This window comes from Neoarius graeffei, chromosome 10, assembly GCF_027579695.1.
Source record: "Neoarius graeffei isolate fNeoGra1 chromosome 10, fNeoGra1.pri, whole genome shotgun sequence".
In the NCBI taxonomy this organism is placed as follows: domain Eukaryota; kingdom Metazoa; phylum Chordata; class Actinopteri; order Siluriformes; family Ariidae; genus Neoarius; species Neoarius graeffei.
The window spans coordinates 30312667-30333180 of record NC_083578.1 but is presented as its reverse complement, the minus strand read 5'-3'; the positions used below and the strand labels follow the sequence as shown (position 1 = coordinate 30333180).

At 39.8% G+C, this 20514-nt stretch overlaps 1 protein-coding gene across 3 annotated transcripts in view; it reads right to left on the bottom strand.

Annotated features, from left to right (window-relative positions):
* Positions 1–20047, bottom strand: part of LOC132893011 (DDB1- and CUL4-associated factor 1) — a 111273-nt gene extending 91226 nt beyond the window's left edge. For 2 of the 3 annotated variants that reach the window (XM_060931699.1, XM_060931701.1), the window contains exon 1: positions 19863–20047. The gene's annotated coding sequence lies outside the window, so the exon portion shown is untranslated. Of the gene's footprint in view, positions 1–14423; positions 14498–19862 lie in introns of all 3 variants that reach the window. The other variant, XM_060931700.1, reaches the window with a different exon arrangement.
* Positions 20048–20514: the final 467 nt, after the last annotated feature.

The window sequence follows — 20514 nt, the reverse complement described above, 5'->3', positions numbered from 1 at the left end:
ATGGAGAACTGAACAAACAGCTGGAAGTCAGATTGTTCCAAAACAAATCAGCCACAAGTTCAGCCTTCAAGAAGCAAGAACACAGACGGGCAAGCCCCGACTCTCACTTGGATACAAAACACCACTACTCATTTACCTGTATTTAGATTAATACACGTAACTTGTATTGTGTGTTTAAGTTACCGGTATAAGATTATTGAATTTGCTTCAGAATGTGATCGTCTCAGTTCATCTGATTATTTAATTAGCCTTTTACATTTTATCAGTGAAAATGCATGCATGTACAGCGCCCTCCACAATTATTGGAACCCCTCATTAAGATATGTTCTTAGGCTTCTAATAAATTTTTTTTTTAAAATAATATAGGACAACAACGCAAAAAAAAAAATCCAACCTTTAATTCAAGTGCATTTGTTCAGTGGGAAAAAAAAAATACCACATTAAGAAATTATTTTACATGAAATCATGTGTGCCACAATTATTGGCACCCCTGATGTTAATACTTTGTACAAACCCCTTTTGCCAACAAGACAGCACTTAATATTCTCCTATAACATTTCACAAGATGGGAGAATACAGAGAGAGGGATATTCGACCATTCCTCTTTGCACAGAGCCCTGGGTTCTCTCCTATGCACTCTCCTCTTCAGCTCACCCCACAGGTTTTCAATTGGGTTGAGGTCTGGGGACCGAGAAGGCCATGGGAGGAGCTTGATTTTGTGTCTGGTAAACTATTTTTGTGTAGATTTGACCACATGTTTAGGGTCATTATCTTGCTGAAAGACCCAGTGACGACCCATCTTCAGCTTTCGGGCAGAGGCCACCAGATTTTGATTTAAAATGTCCTGGTATTTCAAAGGAGTTCATGATGTCATGCACCCTAACAAGGTTCCCGGGGCCTTTGGAAGAGAAAAAAGGCCCACAGCATCACCGATCCCCCCCATACTTCAGAGTGTGCATGAGGTGCTTTTTCACATACTCATCTTGTGTGTTATGCCAGAGTGTTTGTTGCCAAAAAGCTCCATCTTGGTCTCATCTGGCCAAAGCACACGGTCCCAGTTGAAGTCCCAGTACCGCTTAGCGAACTCCAGATGTTTACGTTTATGCTTGCAAGTGAGAAAAGGCTTTTTCCGTGCATGCCTCCCAAACAGCTTGTTAGCATGTAGATAGCGCCTGATGGTTGTTATGGAGACTTTGTGACCCCAAAATGCTACTCTTGATGCAATTCCCCAACAGTGAGCTTTGGAGAACTTTTTACTTCTCTTACCATCCTCCTCACTGTGCGTGGTGGCAAGACAAACTTGCATCCTCGTCCAGGCTTGTTTGCCACTGTTCCAGTTGTTTTAAACTTCTTGATTCCTCTGACTGTAGATATGGGCAGGTGTAGGCGAGTGGCTATTTTCTTGTAGCCATTGCCTGACTTACGGTATGAAGGTCGACACACATCTGCCTTACTTGAATGGTGTGTTCTCTTGTCTTTCCCATGTTGAAGAGTGGATAAGAAAAATAGTCACATAGCTCTGTCACATCACATTTATACCCCAGGGAAACAGGATGTGATGAATTACTAATTAAAAGGTTCTTAGATACTCTGATCAACTTTATAAACTACAGTAGAAATGACAGAAATGCTTCATTTATTTTCTAGGAATTGTTATGGGTGCCAATAATTGTGGAACAGGTGATTTTATGAAAAATTATTATTTCTTAGTCAGGGATTTTTTTTATTTTTAATTCACTTGAGTTAAAGGTTACATTTTTCTACAATTTTCAGTGAGATTATGCTTCTACAATAAAAAAAAAATCAAATTTATTTCAAGGCTTTTAACACATCTTAACCAGGGGTGCCAATAATTATGGAGGGCATTGTACATGTATGTTGCATAAGTTATAACACCTATCCTATCCTGTTTTAATAAGGGTCAACCCACAATCAATCAATGAAGTCAAATCCGTCTTAGTTGAGCAAGTCTGTAACGGTATTTCTTACCTTCACCATAATTTATTTATATGACTTTGGTCTATAGCTGTCAAAGGCCTCGGCCTTAAAACCGGTTCCCGCTGTGACGTCACGCGCTCAGGGCTGGCTGGCTTAGCGTGGCAGCTCGAATGCCAACTTTGCGGTCGATTTTAACTCTCAAAAATATATTTTTGATTTTATTCCCATTTATGCAGCATACAAGTCAAGGATGGAGATACTATCCACTCAGAAATGTGTTTAAAAATAAAGGTTTTGTGTAAAGTCACACGTTTTTCCCATTCTGATGTACAAACTAAACTCTCCACCTGTATCTGTATTTTATGTACTGCACTACTGTCAAATGATTGGCTGACTGGATAACTGCATAAAAGTGTACAGGAATTCCTACTGAAGTGGACCGTGTGTCTGTTGGTATCAACCCTCATAACCGGACATTACTGGGCAGTGTTACATGACCCAAACCAGGGTGTACAGAAAAGAGAAAAAAAAAAAAAAAAGGCAGGGCTGTAACTTTGTTTTGAAAAGTTCCAGAGGGGGTATATTCTAACAGGGTAACATCTATAGAGGTGCACCGATTGCAATTTTTTGGGCCGATTCCGATTTCATTTTTTCAAACCACTTCACAGCACACACAAAGACTAGTCTGGTTAACACCAGACCATATCACAAGTGAAATATGGTCTGGAATCCGCCTATCGAATTTCTCGTAGGGGAGGTGCGGTTTACGATTGTCAACGGCCGTTTATTGGACGTTGCGAATGTCTATCATTTGGCGTATACGTAGCCCATGGCCAATCATGGCAGTTGTACCCGATGACAGTTAGAGCGACGAAGAAAACGAAGAGGCGAAGAAGAGAAGGCAAAACAAAAATAGGAAAACAATGGCACCGAACGATTACTGCCGTTTGTGCAAGACAAATATGAGAGAAGCTGGTTTGGTTTGCATCGCTCGCCGCCATGTTAAATGTGATCCGTAAACAGTCCCAAATAAACTACAAGCTTCCGTTTGTCGAGTAGTACGCGTCACCATCTTTCCACCCCTCCCCACTCTCTGATTGGCTCCCTAACTCAGGCGAGCCTTTAGACCATAGTTTCCATGCTGTCTTTTCAGATCAGAACGATTGTGCAAAGCAGCATGAGATTTCCCAGGCTACACAAAGACTATTTTCTTTTTATCTTTTCTTTAATAGAACATTCTGCCAGATTTTCAGTAATAAATTTTCATCACGGGCAGCACGGTGGTGCAGTGGTTACTGTCGCCTAACAGCAAGAAGGTCCGGGTTCGAGCCTCATGGCCGACGAGGGCCTTTCTGTGCGGAGTTTGCATGTTCTCCCCGTGTCCGCGTGGGTTTCCTCCGGGTGCTCCGGTTTCCCCCACAGTCCAAAGACATGCAGGTTAGGCTAACTGGTGACTCTAAATTGACAGTAGGCAGCGCTCGAAACTAACGGTGTCCCGATGTCCCGGGGACCATAAAAAATGTCATCGGGACACAAAATTATCATATCTGGGACAATCCCGGGACAATGGAAAAAAATAGATCTAGAAAAAAAGTTCGACATTAATATTATTTACAAAGCCGTAACACATACGTAGACATTCACCTAATTTGTTAATTTTAAAACGTTAACAGCGAAAAATACATTAGTGGCTACACTTTCGATGCAACTGCATCCGTAGGCTACAGAGCAGCGCATTCTGTTCTAGAATCTTCGGCCGCATTATATGGACTTGGAATGGAATTGCTAGCGCACACGCTGCGCCGACTCTTGCCAGAACAAAAATGCTGAAGTGGTTGAAGCGGACCGACCGCGGGGAAGAAACTGAAAGCCCAGACATAACGTCTCCGGGACCTTCAGGATCCAAAGTGTCATCGCCTGGTCTGCAGGCAACGCGAGCAACTGAATGAACACTGTTAGACACGTTATAAAATACAACAGGAATTATGTGGATGATATTGACGGAAGATACCGTTCAACAGAATAAGTGAGTTTTCTTGGTGTCTTTCTAGTTCAGAAAGTTTAGTCAGTCAGCAGCACAACTAGGCTCGGACCTGCTGCCACTATGTTGATGTTGCTAACATTTGCACCCATGTTTCGGCAGCGAAAGTTCATAAAAATGGATAACGGAAAGTTCATAAAAATGGATAACGGAAAGTTCATAAAAATGGATAACGGAAAGTTCATAAAAATGGATAACGGAAAGTTCATAAAAATGGATAACGGAAAGTTCATAAAAATGGATAACGGAAAGTTCATAAAAATGGATAACGGAAAGTTCATAAAAATGGATAACGGAAAGTTCATAAAAATGGATAACGGAAAGTTCATAAAAATGGATAACGGAAAGTTCATAAAAATGGATAACGGAAAGTTCATAAAAATGGATAACGGAAAGTTCATAAAAATGGATAACGATCTCATCTCATTATCTGTAGCCACTTTATCCTGTTCTACAGGGTCGCAGGCAAGCTGGAGCCTATCCCAGCTGACTACGGGCGAAAGGCGGGGTACACCCTGGACAAGTCGCCAGGTCATCACAGGGCTATGGATAACGGTAATGGTGAAAATGATAAGTTGGCCTTATAAGTGCCCACAGATATTCAAGGTATAAGTAGATGAAATTAACATAAAAGGGGTCTTATTTTCAACTAAAGTGTACTGCAGATGTAGGGAGTTGAAGCATTTTCTGAATGAGCTAGTTGGCCCCTTTAAATAAACGGGTATCTATTATCAGTATCAGTGAGATCGCCAAAGTTTAATAAACTGAAAATGCAATAACTAATTTTGAAGTAGATGATGTATAGGACATGTGTCGCTTGTGTCTTGTGACTTATTGTAAAAATGATATAAAGGGTTCAAAATCGCATAGTTACAAATATAATAGTAACGTCATATGATAATATTAACCACTGGTTATTTCAGAGAGGAAAAAAATGGGGACACTATTGCTTCCATTCGGGACAATACAACACAGAATTCGGGACCACTGGGGGACACAAAGAAAAAAAGTTAATTTCGAGCCCTGACCGTAGGTGTGAATGTGAGTGTGAATGGTTGTCTGTGTCTATGTGTCAGCCCTGTGATGACCCGGCGACTTGTCCAGGGTGTACCCCGCCTTTCGCCCGTAGTCAGCTGGGATAGGCTCCAGCTTGCCTGCGACCCTGTAGAACAGGATAAAGCGGCTAGAGATAATGAGATGAAATTTTCAGCACCTCAAAAGGTTGAAAACAAACAAAAAGACATTGTTCTTTGTAAAATCTTTCTTCATGTTTGGTATTAACATAATTCCTGAAATAGGAAATTCACACAAGCTTTCTTTTCCCTTCCAATATCTGGTACAAAAACAACTTCCCCCTCATATTATTTGCCTACTGCTATGGAACACACTTTCATAAGCCTATTTAGATCTGAAAACTTATGCCTTATAGAACACCACATTTCTTCATTCAGTATAAAAATACAAAAATAATTTCCAGTCAGTCATACTTATACCATAGCCATTCTATCATCTTTGTCAAATGTGTATTTGTAGAGTAATTTCCAATGGAATCAAGTGCAACCAAGGTCGTAAAACAAAAAGACTTTTTTCCCTCTCTCTCCTTGTACAAATCTAACTAGATGTTTGGTAATAGGTTAACATAATTCCTGTAATGGGAAATTCACACAACCACAAACATTTTCTTCTTTTCACATCCAATATCTGGCACAAAAAATAAAATAAAATAAAATTCACTATATTTGGATATATTGCTTTGGAACACTCATATTTAGGTCTGAAAACTTAACCCTTATGGAACAGCCCTTTTCTTCCCACATTCAGGAACAAAAAATACAAAAATAATTTTCAGTCATACTGCCATATCATATTTGACAAATATGTATTTGTATGGTCTTTTTCAATGAAAAAACAGGTGACACACTCGCCATATAAGGATATACAATTAAATAAATAAAAATAAATAGGTGAAACTTAAGTGCATGTAAGAGTGTTAATCTATTAGCCAGTGAACACACACTTGACTATTGTAATTACTTGTGCATTAATGGCAAGTTTTTCTTTGAAAACAGAAGCATTTCGACCTTGTCACCAGAGTCTCTTTCTTCCGTCATCGACCACATGTCCAGCCAAGCTAAATAAGCGCTCATTGATTAAAGACAGGTGTTCTGTCTTTAATTAAACGGCTATTTAATTTAATTTCTTAAATTAAATAGAAATTTAAGAAATTTAAATTTCTTAAATTTCTATTTAAGAAATTTATTTAATTTCTTAAATTAAATTTAATTTCAAATACCAAATTAAAATAACTTATAAGATCTATGTAATATTCATATATCTATGTAATATTTGTATAACAGTTATTTTAATTTGGTATTAGAAATATAATTATATGGCAGTGTCCAAAATGAGTGCCAGAGCTAACTTGAACTGACAATTTAAAAGGTTACTACAGGGACAGTTTTAATGAACAGGCTTAAGAGTTGCCAAATAAAATTATTGCATTTCTAATCTAATATGTTGAACACTTTCAGGAAACACTTCTCCTGCTCAGGGTTGCAGTGAATATGGAGCCTATTCTAGAAACAATGGGCATGAGGCAGGGATACACCCTGAATGGGACACTGGGCTCAGTCCAGTGCAGAACACCACACACACACACACACACACACACACACACATCCCAAGGGCAATTTATCTGCTGTGGCTTTTGGGGGGTGGGAGGGAACAGGAAACCCATGTGGACACGGGGATGATGTGCACGGAAACTGCACACACAAGTAACCTGAGCGTGTGGAACCGGCTGAACCTGGGATACAGAACTGTAAGGCAGCAATGCTACCCGTTGCACCACCGCAAACCCCATTAACAGGAATTGAAAAATTAAGAAGCTTTCTGAAAATGGATGTTTGATTAAAACAAGAAAACCATCAAGGATAGACGCACGTGCTGTCTGAAAATAAAAACAAAAAAGAAACTCCTTGAAACGACTGTTCACTTGCTCATATTTAAGATGAAAAAGAAGAAACCTTTGTCATAAGCACACTTCAAGCACAGTGAAATTCATCCTCTGCATTTAACCCATCTGAAGCAGTGAACACACACGTGCACATCAGGGCTTTACATTAGCACCCGCCCACCCGCCAAATGCGGGTAAAATTCGGCTTTGGCGGGTAATAACTTGAGTCCCACTAGCCACTTTGTCGGGTAGTTTATTCTGTAGGATGACAATATATTTTAATTGTTGTTTTCTCTGAAGGCATCCGATATAATAAAACACATTGCAATGTAATATTACGCGCTGAGAATTCCCATGACCACCTGCATAAACATTCTGACATGTTAGAATTGTTTAGAACTTCTCAGATAAAATCAGTGATACGGTAACCTGCGGTTAATGAACAAAGCAACAAAGTTGCTGACGACTGACAAGCGCACTATGTGGCGGCATATCGCTGGAGTTTCAAACCTGCTGCTCAGGGAAAAAGGGGCAGAGGCAGCATTTTAAAAATCACCGAGGTCCATGATGCGCAAAGCGCGCGCCAAAAAATGTTCAACATATTTGAATGAGCGGGGTGAATTACACGTCACGCAAGAGACCTATTCCTGAAATTACTTTTAATGGTGTTTGAAATGAATATCATCAGTTTTGAAAAAAAAAAAAAAAAAAAATCATGCATGTGGCAAGAGTAAGAATAATTTAAGCTTGTTTAAAGGTCTCATTGCATCGTTTTTTCATTAATTGTGCGGTGGTCTCTAGTATGAATGAATGCCCTGTGAGCCGGTTTTGGTGAAAAAAAAAAAAAAAATGCTGTGGTTCTCCTGTTTCAGGCTGTTCTAGTTTGGTGGAGAAGTGGGTGGCGGGAGAAAGACAGGATTTCAGCTCTTACTCATTAATATTCATGACATGTAAACGTGTTACCTCTGATCGGCTAACAGCACTGTGACGCTACCTCCAGTGGGTCAGAACAAGCGGATGTGGGTGTCTTTGTAAAAACTTCTGATTGGCTATTATGGCCTCGACATGGATGTTTTGACCAATAAACAAACAACGTAGATAACACGAATTTTACATCACATTCAACAAGATTTAAACGAGACTAAAGATGGCGACTTACAAATAAATGTGTAAACATCGTTGGAGTTAAAGTTTGAACAGCATGAAGGAACATACCCCAACACCCCGAAATTAATTTAAAAAAAAAATAAAAATTCTCAACGGATTTGGCATAATATAAAAAGGTCTGTTTTTTACTCCGAAAAAGCGGAAATCCGCCGAAAAGCAGAAAACTCTCATCCCTGCCTATGTACCATGTCATGCACGCTAACATGGAGAATATGAAAATGCTATTTTGTAACAAAAACCTTTGAACAAAAAGTTCATGTTTTACTTACAGCTTGTGAGCTGGTGGTCGATCGTCTTGACGGTACAGATCCAGGTATTAAAAACAACCTCGAAGCAAAACCACTACTGAAGGCACCGAAGTTTGAAAAGTCACTGTGGTTGAAATGATCAGAACACAGTACTAACGTTGCATTATACTTTGCTGGTGGTGTTCCAAAGATAAAATCCAACCATTTCTTCTTCACCTCTTCTATCTTGGGCAAGAAATGCAACGTTGATGTGTTACTGCCACAAATAACACAGGCACAAACTTGTTCAGACATGTTTTCAGCTTGCTGTTAGGTCCTCTTCGTTAGCTACTGACGAGATGGGCTCTGCTCTCTCCCCTCGAGCTTAAATCCGAACTTTCTTCCCATGGGCGGTCACAAGCCAAGGTGGGAGAGGCCATGAATACTAATTTTCGAAGTGACGCAAGTTCGTAAGGCTTTTTCAGATTTGCTCGTTTTTCCATCTATTTTCTTTCATACGCTAATACAGGGAATGGGAGTAGAATTACATTTTCACATGCAGCATACATATGCAACTTGGAGTGAACTATGGTATTTCAAAAAGAGACAGTATTAAACGTTTTTGGTGGAAGGGCACTTTTAATGGTTTGATCTGGCCCAAGCAATGAGGACAAAAGATACCCTAACCATGTAGCCTATGGAACTAAGATACATTAACAATCTGGCATCCGTTACACCTACACACACAAAAAAAATTATATATATATATATATATATATATATATATATATATATATATATATATATATATATATATATATATATATATAAGTATACACCACCATGTTTTAGGCAAAGTTATCCAAGGCAAACATAAATTGAAAAACTTTCCACTCTATTGTTTTGGCTTATCGAATGATTTACAACCCCGATTCCAAAAAAGTTGGGACAAAGTACAAATTGTCAAAAACGGAATGCAATAATTTACAAATCTCAAAAACTGATATTGTATTCACAATAGAACAGACAACATATCAAATGTCGAAAGTGAGACATTTTGAAATTTCATGCCAAATATTGGCTCATTTGAAATTTCATGACAGCAACACATCTCAAAAAAGTTGGGACAGGGGCAATAAAAGGCTGGAAAAGTTAAAGGTACAGAAAAGGAACAGCTGGAGGACCAAATTGCAACTCATTAGGTCAATTAGCAATAGGTCATTAACATGACTGGGTATAAAAAGAGCATCTTGGAGTGGCAGCGGCTCTCAGAAGTAAAGATGGGAAGAGATTATACCAATCCCCCTAATTCTGCGCCGACAAATAGTGGAGCAATATCAGAAAGGGGGCGGCACGGTGGTGTAGTGGTTAGCGCTGTCGCCTCACAGCAAGAAGGTCCTGGGTTCGAGCCCCGGGGCCGGCGAGGGCCTTTCTGTGCGGAGTTTGCATGTTCTCCACGTGTCCGCGTGGGTTTCCTCCGGGTGCTCCGGTTTCCCCCACAGTCCAAAGACATGCAGGTTAGGTTAACTGGTGACTCTAAATTGACCGTAGGTGTGAATGTGAGTGTGAATGGTTGTCTGTGTCTATGTGTCAGCCCTGTGATGACCTGGCGACTTGTCCAGGGTGTACCCCGCCTTTCGCCCATAGTCAGCTGGGATAGGCTCCAGCTTGCCTGCGACCCTGTAGAAGGATAAAGCAGCTAGAGATGAGATGAGATATCAGAAAGGAGTTCGACAGTGTAAAATTGCAAAGAGTTTGAACATATCATCTACAGTGCATAATATCATCAAAAGATTCAGAGAATCTGGAAGAATCTCTGTGCGTAAGGGTCAAGGCTGGAAAACCATACTGGGTGTCCGTGATCTTCGGGCCCTTAGACGGCACTGCATCACATACAGGCATGCTTCTGTATTGGAAAATCACAAAATGGGCTCAGGAATATTTCCAGAGAACATTATCTGTGAACACAATTCACCATGCCATTCACCGTTGCCAGCTAAAACTCTATAGTTCAAAGAAGCAGCTGTATCTAAACATGATCCAGAAGCGCAGACGTCTTCTCTGGGCCAAGGCTCATTTAAAATGGACTGTGGCAAAGTGGAAAACTGTTCTGTGGTCAGACGAATCAAAATTTGAAGTTCTTTATAGAAATCAGGGACACCATGTCATTCGGACTAAAGAGGAGAAGGATGACCCAAGTTGTCATCAGCGCTCAGTTCAAAGCCTGCATCTCTGATGGTATGGGGTTGCATTAGTGCATGTGGCATGGGCAGCTTACACATCTGGAAAGACACCATCAATGCTGAAAGGTATATCCAGGTTCTAGAGCAACATATGCTCCCATCCAGACGACGTCTCTTTCAGGGAAGACCTTGCATTTTCCAACATGACAATGCCAAACCACATACTGCATCAATTACAGCATCATGGCTGCATAGAAGAAGGGTCCGGGTACTGAACTGGCCAGCCTGCAGTCCAGATCTTTCACCCATAGAAAAGATTTGGCACATCATAAAACGGAAGATACGACAAAAAAGACCTAAGACAGTTGAGCAACTAGAATCCTACATTAGACAAGAATGGGTTAACATTCCTATCCCTAAACTTGAGCAACTTGTCTCCTCAGTTCCCAGACGTTTACAGACTGTTGTAAAGAGAAAAGGGGATGTCTCACAGTGGTAAACATGGCCTTGTCCCAACTTTTTTGAGATGTGTTGTCATGAAATTTAAAATCACCTAATTTTTCTCTTTAAATGATACATTTTCTCAGTTTAAACATTTGATGTCATCCATGTTCTATTCTGAATAAAATATGGAATTTTGAAACTTCCACATCATTGCATTCCGTTTTTATTTACAATTTGTACTTTGTCCCAACTTTTTTGGAATCGGGGTTGCATTTTTAAAAATCACAAACAAGGTAGGCTACAACTGCGCTGCTTCGAAAATGTCAATTGAACAACTTGAAGAAAGTGTGCTGATGGTTACCATGAAAACACCATGTCTCCTGCACTGCGTTCCTTCCCCAAGTCGCGTGCTCATTTGCTTTTGTGTTCTTGGCCTCAAAGCCACGCACACCAAACAGACACAAAGACAGACTCAACATTTAACATAATTAACAATGCACTTTTTCCAGAGACATTTTAATGTTATTCTTTATTTTTTTATCCAGTTGAATATTTAGCGTACAAATGTATTTTCATCTCTTAAAAATGACTGAGGTCCGGACCACGGGGGCCTCATAGCTGGCTGCAGCCATGGAGGTGAACAAGACACTAATAGGAAGATAAGACAGTTCAATGACAAATGGAAGTTTGGGCGAGATTGGCTAGTTCATAGCAAAACCAAAAATACCCTGTACTGCGAAGACTGTAGAAAGTATGGCAAAGACGGGCACAAGTAATTTTAAACTCGAAACTATAAAGGACCACAAAAAGTCAAATGCACACATCGGTACTATAAAATCAAAACAGGCGGAGACGGCTGATTCACTACAGGACAGCATTGCTTTCAAGTCCCTGGCTGTCATGAAGTCGGCTGAGCTGGAGAGGATGGAGCTGCTGTTTAGAAACGTTCACGTGATTGGAAAGAAGTTGATCCGCCACAGCTATCAACTTATAGCATGCTGGAAGCCTCAGGTCACGAAGACCATTTTTCATGGACCATTCAAACTCATCTGATGATGAATGTAATGAGGACATTTAATGTCTCTCTCTACACATGTTCTCACACACAATATTAATAGATAATACATAATACTTGATAATACACAAATACTTGCAGATCAAAACATCAAATGTTTTTCAATGATAAATGTTTTGAATTGGACTTTTAATATTACAATCAGTTCAGTTGTACTGAATGTTATTTTTCATATTATACGATATTTCATATTGTAAGGGGCTTGAATTTAATAAACAGAATAGTCTGTTTATATTTTTGTCTGAATTGGTTGCATGTTTTCATATAGGGAGCTACCTTAACAGCACTAAATAATTGAGTGCTACTGTAGAGATACATTATACGCTGCCATTCATAATTAAATCTAGATCTTCCGAACTTTAACGTATCACGGTGAAGAAAAAACTGCAATTTCCTGGCAACAAAATTGTGGCTAGTGAAAAGGCTGAATGGCTAGTGACTCGGGAAAACCACTAGCCACAGTGGCCGGTGAGCAAAAAAGTTAATGTAAAGCCCTGGCGCGTACACACCCAGAGCAGTGGGCAGCCACACTACAGCACCCGGGGGGCAGTCAGGGGTTGGGTACCTTGCTCAAGGGCACTTCAGCCCAAGGCCACCCCACGTTAACTTAACTGCATGTCTTTGGACTGTGGGGGAAACCGGAGCACCCGGAGGAAACCCACGTAGACACAGGGAGAACATGCAAACTCCGCACAGAAAGGTCCCTGCCGGCCACTGGGCTCAAGCCCCTATTTGTACCTGTATACAGGTTTTATTTTAAAAGAAAACACAAACAAACAAAGTTAGATGGTCAAACCTCCATTTTGCTGACATCTGACACTGAGGTGCAAATATCGCACTCGGAAGACAAATTACGGGAGAGAACCTGAGACTGCGATGTCACTTCCATGCTACACACGGCTAAGATCTAGTGGATACTGTACATCGCATCTGGATTGTTCTAAACATCACTAAAGATACCCGAGTGTCAAGCATTTGACTGTAATAATAAGCCCGATCATTGAAGCAGTGGAGAAAAAAAAAAAAAACGTAAACAGGGAGCAGACCCATACCTAGTCTTTGGGAACCTTTTGCTGCCTATAAAGGCTACATCGCCAGCTACTCTCAGTGGTCTCCCCCCCAAAAAAAATCCTTGTATTTTTATATGACATGCTTTTGTTTGTTCTTATTCACTGAGAAAAGCAATCTTCTCAGATGGCAATAACTGTGTTGCTATGACAACAATCATTATCAGTACACTGTATGCATTATCTAGTCAAGTGAGATTTAAAAACTTCATAAATGTGAAGTTTGTTAATTTGCACATTTTGTTGCCAGTTTAAAAAAAAAATGGTTACAGAAAATTTCTGATGAGATTTTTAGAATTGTAATAATTTCAATTTCTATAGCGCCTTTTACAAACCCAAGGACGCTTTACATAGAAGTTACACCAACAAAAGAAACCACCACACTAGGAAGAGTAGTGTGAGGTACAGAGGAAAGTTTTCAGGTTAGCTTTGAAGGAAGAGAGAGTGGAACAGCCACGAAGTGATTGTGGTAGTGCATTCCCAAGTTTAGGAGCAGCAACACTGAATGATCTGCCAGCCATAGATGCCAGTTTAAAACGTTGTACAGTCAAAAGTCCAGAGACAGAAGATCTGAGGGAGTGGGAGGGACAGTACAAATGAATTAGCTCACAGAGATAGGAAGGGGCGAAACCATGAAGAGCTTTCTAAGTTAGAAGCAGGATTTTCTGTTTAATCCGACAGATAACTGGCAACCAATGCAGTTGCTGTAAAACAGGAGTGATGTGAGGACTCTAGCTGCTGAGTTTTGGATGTACTGCAGGCGATTGAGCAACGTGGCAGGGAGACCATAAAAGAGAGAATTGCAATAGTCAAGACGAGAAAAGATCAACGCACTGACCAACATTTTGGCATCAGTTTTAAAAAGAAGACGTGTAATATTCAGGAGGTGAAAGAATGCATTCTTAGTAACAAGTTTAAAATGGGGTTCAAACATAAGGGTGGAGTCAAAGAGAACTCCAAGGTTCTTATAGACATACCATTAACGTCAATAGTGAAACTGGAGAAGTTCAAAACCTGTCTTTTGGTACCTACTAATAGAACCTCTGTTTTGCTAGCATTAAGTTTAAGGCAGTTCTTATGCAGCCATTGCTTGAGGTCAGTGATGCAAGTCCTTAGCAGCTGAACAGAGGCTATGGAAGGGGTGATAGTGATGTAGATTTGAATGTCAGTGTAGCAATGAAAGTTAAGGCCATGGTTGCGAATAACCCGGCCTATAGAAGAAACATAATATAAAAAGAAGGGGACCAAGGACAGAACCCTGAGGCACACCTTGAACAACAGTAACAGTGGATGATTTATGAACATCAGTAGAGATGAACTGTTACCTGTTTGCTACATATGACTGAAACCAGGCTAAAGCTAAGCCAGTAATACCAAAAGAAGCCTTGATTTGATGGCTCTGTGTAAGGAAGGGAAACAGAGTGTTAGTGTGCCGGTTACATCACAGGCAGATACTGTCCAGTTTCAGTGCAAAAGGTTGCACGTAGGTAAGCCTATTTTTACCAAGATTATATTTTTTTAAATGGATAAATTGTTATAAAATTTAAATTTTAATTAAAGGTCACAGGCAACGGTCAGAAGTCAAACATAGAATATCGACTTTATTGCCTAGAAGAACTACCCAAAAAGCGAATTCAATCTTCTTAGTGTCTAATTTGCACCCTAAAATTGAAGAAAAAAAAAAACGGTTAAAATATACTGTTTTGCCCAATTTCTGAAGGTTTGTTTACATCTCACTTAGGCGCACTTTCACCGCCAGGGGGCGTCGTCGTGACATCATTTAAGCCAAACAGACTGGGAGCAGATCTGTGTTTACTTGCGAACCAAGCACAGATGTACAGACTTTGGTCGTGAGAGGTTGTGTAAAATGTCTGAAAGCGATAGCGATTTAAGTAGGAACTCTCCAAATTGAATATTGAGAGGTGAAACCATATATGTATGAACCTATGGTTGTTGCGAAGCAATTGGTGAATGTGGCTCACTGGTGACCGTGCGGCCTCGGAATCAGACAGCAACTCGGCCAACTCTGATCACGGTGACCCTGGACCTCAACAAGACTCGCGCTCAAATGATGTATCCTGGTAGTTATGATAAATTCTTACTTTCGTCGTAATACTAATAAGAGCCCTTGTGATGAATAATTAAACCGCCCTCCCTAGTGGATATAGGTAACAATTACTGGACAGTGCGCCGGTAGGCCACATTAGCCTGCCATCCGTGGCATTATACTATTTATAGCCCACTCTGTGCGAGGAAATATCCCGTTGTCTCATTTCCACAATAATTGTACAGGATCCCTCAGGATTCCTGACTTGTCAATTGCAAGCAAAAGTAAAAATGTTTACCTCCAATCTTCTTTTTGCTTGAGTGTTGCTGGTCCATTTCTTCTTTGACTGATTTTGTTTCACGCGCACAATCCACTCTCTCCGCCTCTTCTCCTCTTTCGGAAAAAGCCAACCCTCTCGCGCCGCCTCTTCTCCTCTTTCGGAAAAAGCCAACCCTCTCGCGCCGCCTCTTCTCCTCTTTCGGGAAAAGCCAACCCTCTCGCGCCGCCTCTTCTCTTTCGGAAAAGCCAACCCTCTCGCCCCGCCTCTTCTTTTTCGGAAAAGCCAACCCTCTCGCCCCGCCTCTTCTTTTTCGGAAAAGCCAACCCTCTCGCCCCGCCTCTTCTTTTTCGGAAAAGCCAACCCTCTCGCCCCGCCTCTTCTTTTTCGGAAAAGCCAACCCTCTCGCCCCGCCTCTTCTTTTTCGGAAAAGCCAACCCTCTCGCCCCGCCTCTTCTTTTTCGGAAAAGCCAACCCTCTCGCCCCGCCTCTTCTTTTTCGGAAAAGCCAACCCTCTCGCCCCGCCTCTTCTTTTTCGGAAAAGCCAACCCTCTCGCCCCGCCTCTTCTTTTTCGGAAAAAGCCAATCCACTCTCTCCACCTCTTCTCTCTTGGAAAAAGGTAAAAACTTCTTCCTGAACCGGTCCCGTTGTTACAGTTCACTGCACAACAATAAGGCATGGGGTTTTTCTTTGGAAATTCCTAAACGCATGTCTGCACTCAAGCTGAAAGGCAATGAAAATACCCGGAACTGGACTCAACTCAAGCGGTTTGTTTGGCTTAAATGACGTCACGCGCTGAGTGGTCACGGAAATAGCCGAACGGACATTTGCCACTATCCGCACTAGCTTATTTTAAAGGTCTCATTGCATCGTTTTTTCATTAATTGTGCGGTGGTCTCTAGTATGAATGAATGCCCTGTGAGCCGGTTTTGGTAAAAAAAATAAAAAATAAAAAAAAAAATGCTGTGGTTCTCCTGTTTCAGGCTATTCTAGTTTGATGGAGGAGTGGGTGGGGGGAGAACGACAGGATTTCAGCTCTTACTCATATTACATGACATGTCATTCATGACATGTAAATGTTCTACCTCTGATTGGCTAACAGCAATCAGTAAACGTGTTACCTCTGATTGGCTAACAGCACTGTGACGCTACCTCCAGTGGGTCAGAACAAGCGGATGTGGGTGTCTTTGTAAAAACTTCTGATTGGCTATTATGGTCTCAACATCCATGTTTTGACCAATAACAATGTAGATAACACGAATTTTACATCACATTCAACGAGATTTAAACGAGACTAAAGATGGCGACTTACAAATAATGTATAAACATCGTTGGAGTTAAAGTTTGAACAGCATGGAGGAACATACCCCAACCCCCTGAAATTAATTTAAAAAAAAAAAAATTATATATATATATATATATATATATATATATATATATATATATATATATAAAGGTCATTTTTTTTACTCCGAAAAAGCAGAAATCCGCCGAAAAGCGGAAAACTCTCATCCCTGCCTAGCTTGTGACCATGTCATGCACGCTAACATGGAGAATATGAAAATGCTATTTTGTAACAAAAACCTTTGAACAAAAAGTTAATGTTTTACTTACAGCTTGTGAGCTGGTGGTCGATCGTCTTGACGGTACAGATCCAGGTATTAAAAACAACCTCGAAGCAAAACCACTACTGAAGGCACCGAAGTTTGAAAAGTCACTGTGGTTGAAATGATCAGAACACAGTACTAACGTTGCATTATACTTCGCTGGTGGTGTTCCAAAGATAAATTCCAACCATTTCTTCTTCACCTCTTCTATCTTGGGCAAGAAATGCAACGTTGATGTGTTACTGCCACAAATAACACAGGCACGAACTTGTTCAGACACGTTTTCAGCTTGCTGTTAGGTCCTCTTCGTTAGCTACTGACGAGATGGGCTCTGCTCTCTCCCCTCGAGCTTAAATCCAAACTTTCTTCCCATGGGCGGTCGCAAGCCAAGGTGGGCGAGGCCATGAATACTAATTTACGAAGTGACGCAAGTTCGTATGGCTTTTTCAGATTCGCTTGTTTTTCCGACTATTTTCTTTCATAAGCTAATACAGGGAACGGGAGTAGAATTACATTTTCACATGCAGCACACATATGCAACTCGGAGTGAACTATGGTATTTCAAAAAGAGCCAGTATTAAATGTTTTTGGTGGAAGGGCACCTTTAATTATTACTTAACAATACTTCTTAGGACCAGAAGAAAATTACAGAGGGTTTAACATATAAAAGTTTCAAATGTGCATAAAATTTAAAACCGTTGCCTATGACCTTTAAATATCAGGGCACTTGCCGTGATCAGGAAAAAAAACATTTATTTTCGGGTTTTGTTTGACCAAGTTCACCTTTTCCAACATATTTATTACAAGAATCATATTTAATAACTGCCCTGGTGAAAAATAAATGTGCCAAGTGTACTAAAATTTAGCATACTTGTGTACTTGAAGCCACACTAATCATCAATATACTTCAAGTGTGTTTATGTTTAGTTAACTTGAGGCATGCTATTTTGGAACAACTAATTTTGTACTAAATATATTTTAATTGTAATTACATTGTAGAAAAGTGCAACTTGAAGTGTATTTGGTGTACTTTTATGTGCTAAAGTGGAACAACTTAAAGTATATTTTGCATATATGACTATGTACTAATATATGCTTAATTAGTACTTTGTATAAGTACCTTAAAAATTAGTACACTTTAGAAACTACACAACTTTCACTTAAAGTATATTTTAGTAGAATATATTTCTATAGTGTAATATAGTATAATTATTTTAAAGTGTGTTAAGTGTTAGCATGAAAGCGTGATGTTAGTATACTTTTTATATATTTACAAAAAGTACAAATTTGTCTAAGTACATTTTCAATATACTATTGAAAATATGAATATACTTTAAATTAGGGGTGGGACTAGATAAAAAAATAATCTAATTACAGGCTTTGTAATTAATTAATCTTAATTAATCGCACTACCGTATTTGCCCCAAAAGCAACATTTATTTTATGTAACTAAATAATACGTGAAGAGTTCAAATAATACACAGACATGATTTTTAGATTTAAGCTCATTTAATGGCTGTAAACAATATTTTGTTGGAAATTGGTCTTCTGCCCGGCATTTGAAACGATGGATCACACGCCGCAATCGGCAATACATCTCGTCCTTGTCTTCTACCACCGATAGCGGTCTGCAGTCCAGGGCAATCCACTTGGCCAGCGTGTTCGTTAAACTTTCCGACGTTGCCCTGCTCATTTTCTTCTGGAATCCAGCCATTTCTTCGAGTTTGCACTGCTGACCAGAACTGCTACTTCGAGCTGCAGCTGTTTCAGTAATCGCGGTGACATACTTGGCATTTAAATGGTACCGTAAAGTTGACGAGCTTCTGTGATAAGCAAACTCCTTTCTGCACAGTTTGCAATAAACTGTGGTTTTATCAACAGTTCCATCGGGTCGTTTTTTGAATATAAATGTACCGTCCAGCAGACCCGGCGCGCTTTCAAGCTCCATTGCTGTAACTTGTTTGGCATGCAAACTGCGATAAAACGCATTAACATTTTTAACGGATTAATGTTTGAAATTAATTAATCTTAATTAACGAATTAATGTCCCACCCCTACTTTAAATAAAATAAAGTACTTTTTTTCACCAGGGTGACTCAAAATATTATTAAACCATGTAAATTAGAAATAGTGACGTTGTCTTGCAAATAATGTGCTCTTTGAGCCACAGAATGTGAATCAATGAGGTGAACAAAAAAGTGTGTTTATAAACTAGCAACCAACATAACCACGCTAATCTGTGAAAGACTGGTAAATGTCTAGGCAGCTTATTATCGCTGAATGGGCATGTAAACAAAACGTGTAACCCATCAACTTTGTTGTAAAGACGCAGAAGTGTACAATAGTCGACCAAACAAGCTGTAAGCACAATGTTAGGACTGAATTGATAATATTAATGGACTGAGAAAAAGTGGCCAAACACTACTGAAGTAAACAAGTCTTCCATAATGATCACGTCTGTATCTTTTCCCGTCTGGCAAAGTTACTTTTCTTGTTTTTTTTTTTAAACAAACATACTGTTTAGCGACTCAGTAGGATTTGGTTTGCAGGAAAATGTTCAGGCTTTTCTACCAGGGCAAACGCTAGTAAACTAACTACCTACCTACCTATCCATCCATATCTCTCTCTCATATAAAAGAAGAGTTAGAAACTAGCAACACTGGATATGACGTGACTAACCTAACCATTAAAACAATAAATTAGCTAAGTAGCAAGTTACATGTGCTTCACTTTCTGAAAATAACACCAACACTGGTGGTCCAGACACATGCCTGTCAGTACATCGAGTTAGCTAAATGCTAACAGTATGCAACGTATGTTAGCATGTGTTACCTCAGAAGTGTACCACACAGTCGTTATCCCGTTTCTCAGCCCACTCCACTTCTGGAATAAGGACAAGACAAGTAACTTGCAAAGAAATCTCTTGAAAACAAAACCTTGTTTGCTTCTGGAATTATTTAATTCCAATCTGCCGTGCGTATGAAGCTCATCATGGCGACCACAGTCTGTACGTCACAATCCTGCGACGACGGTCTCTTTGTAATGACGTATGTGATGTTTGAAAATAAGAGCCATTGATTGGTCAAGATTTCCTCCAGTTTTTACTGGCTCTTGGCCACACTTATACTGAATGTTTTTTTTTAAATTTTGTTTTCATTAATAACCATGAGATATGTTATTTGAAACCGAATTATTACTGAGTTACATGAGTTGGGCTGTGCACAATATTTTGTTAATCTATGCTGTTATCAAAAGAAATCAGGCCCATGTCTTATATGTATACTGTATTGCAAGGGTTCTCCGACTATTTGTTGCCAGGCACATCAGCTGTTATATATATTCCCCAGCCCATAGTTAAAATATTATACTCGTTATTTTGAGTCTAATATTTGGGAATTACTTGTAAGCTACTCTTGCGTTCCCTCGCAATACTTTTGCGTTAATCGTAACCATTAACTCAAAAGTAGCTCCTAAGTAATTCCCC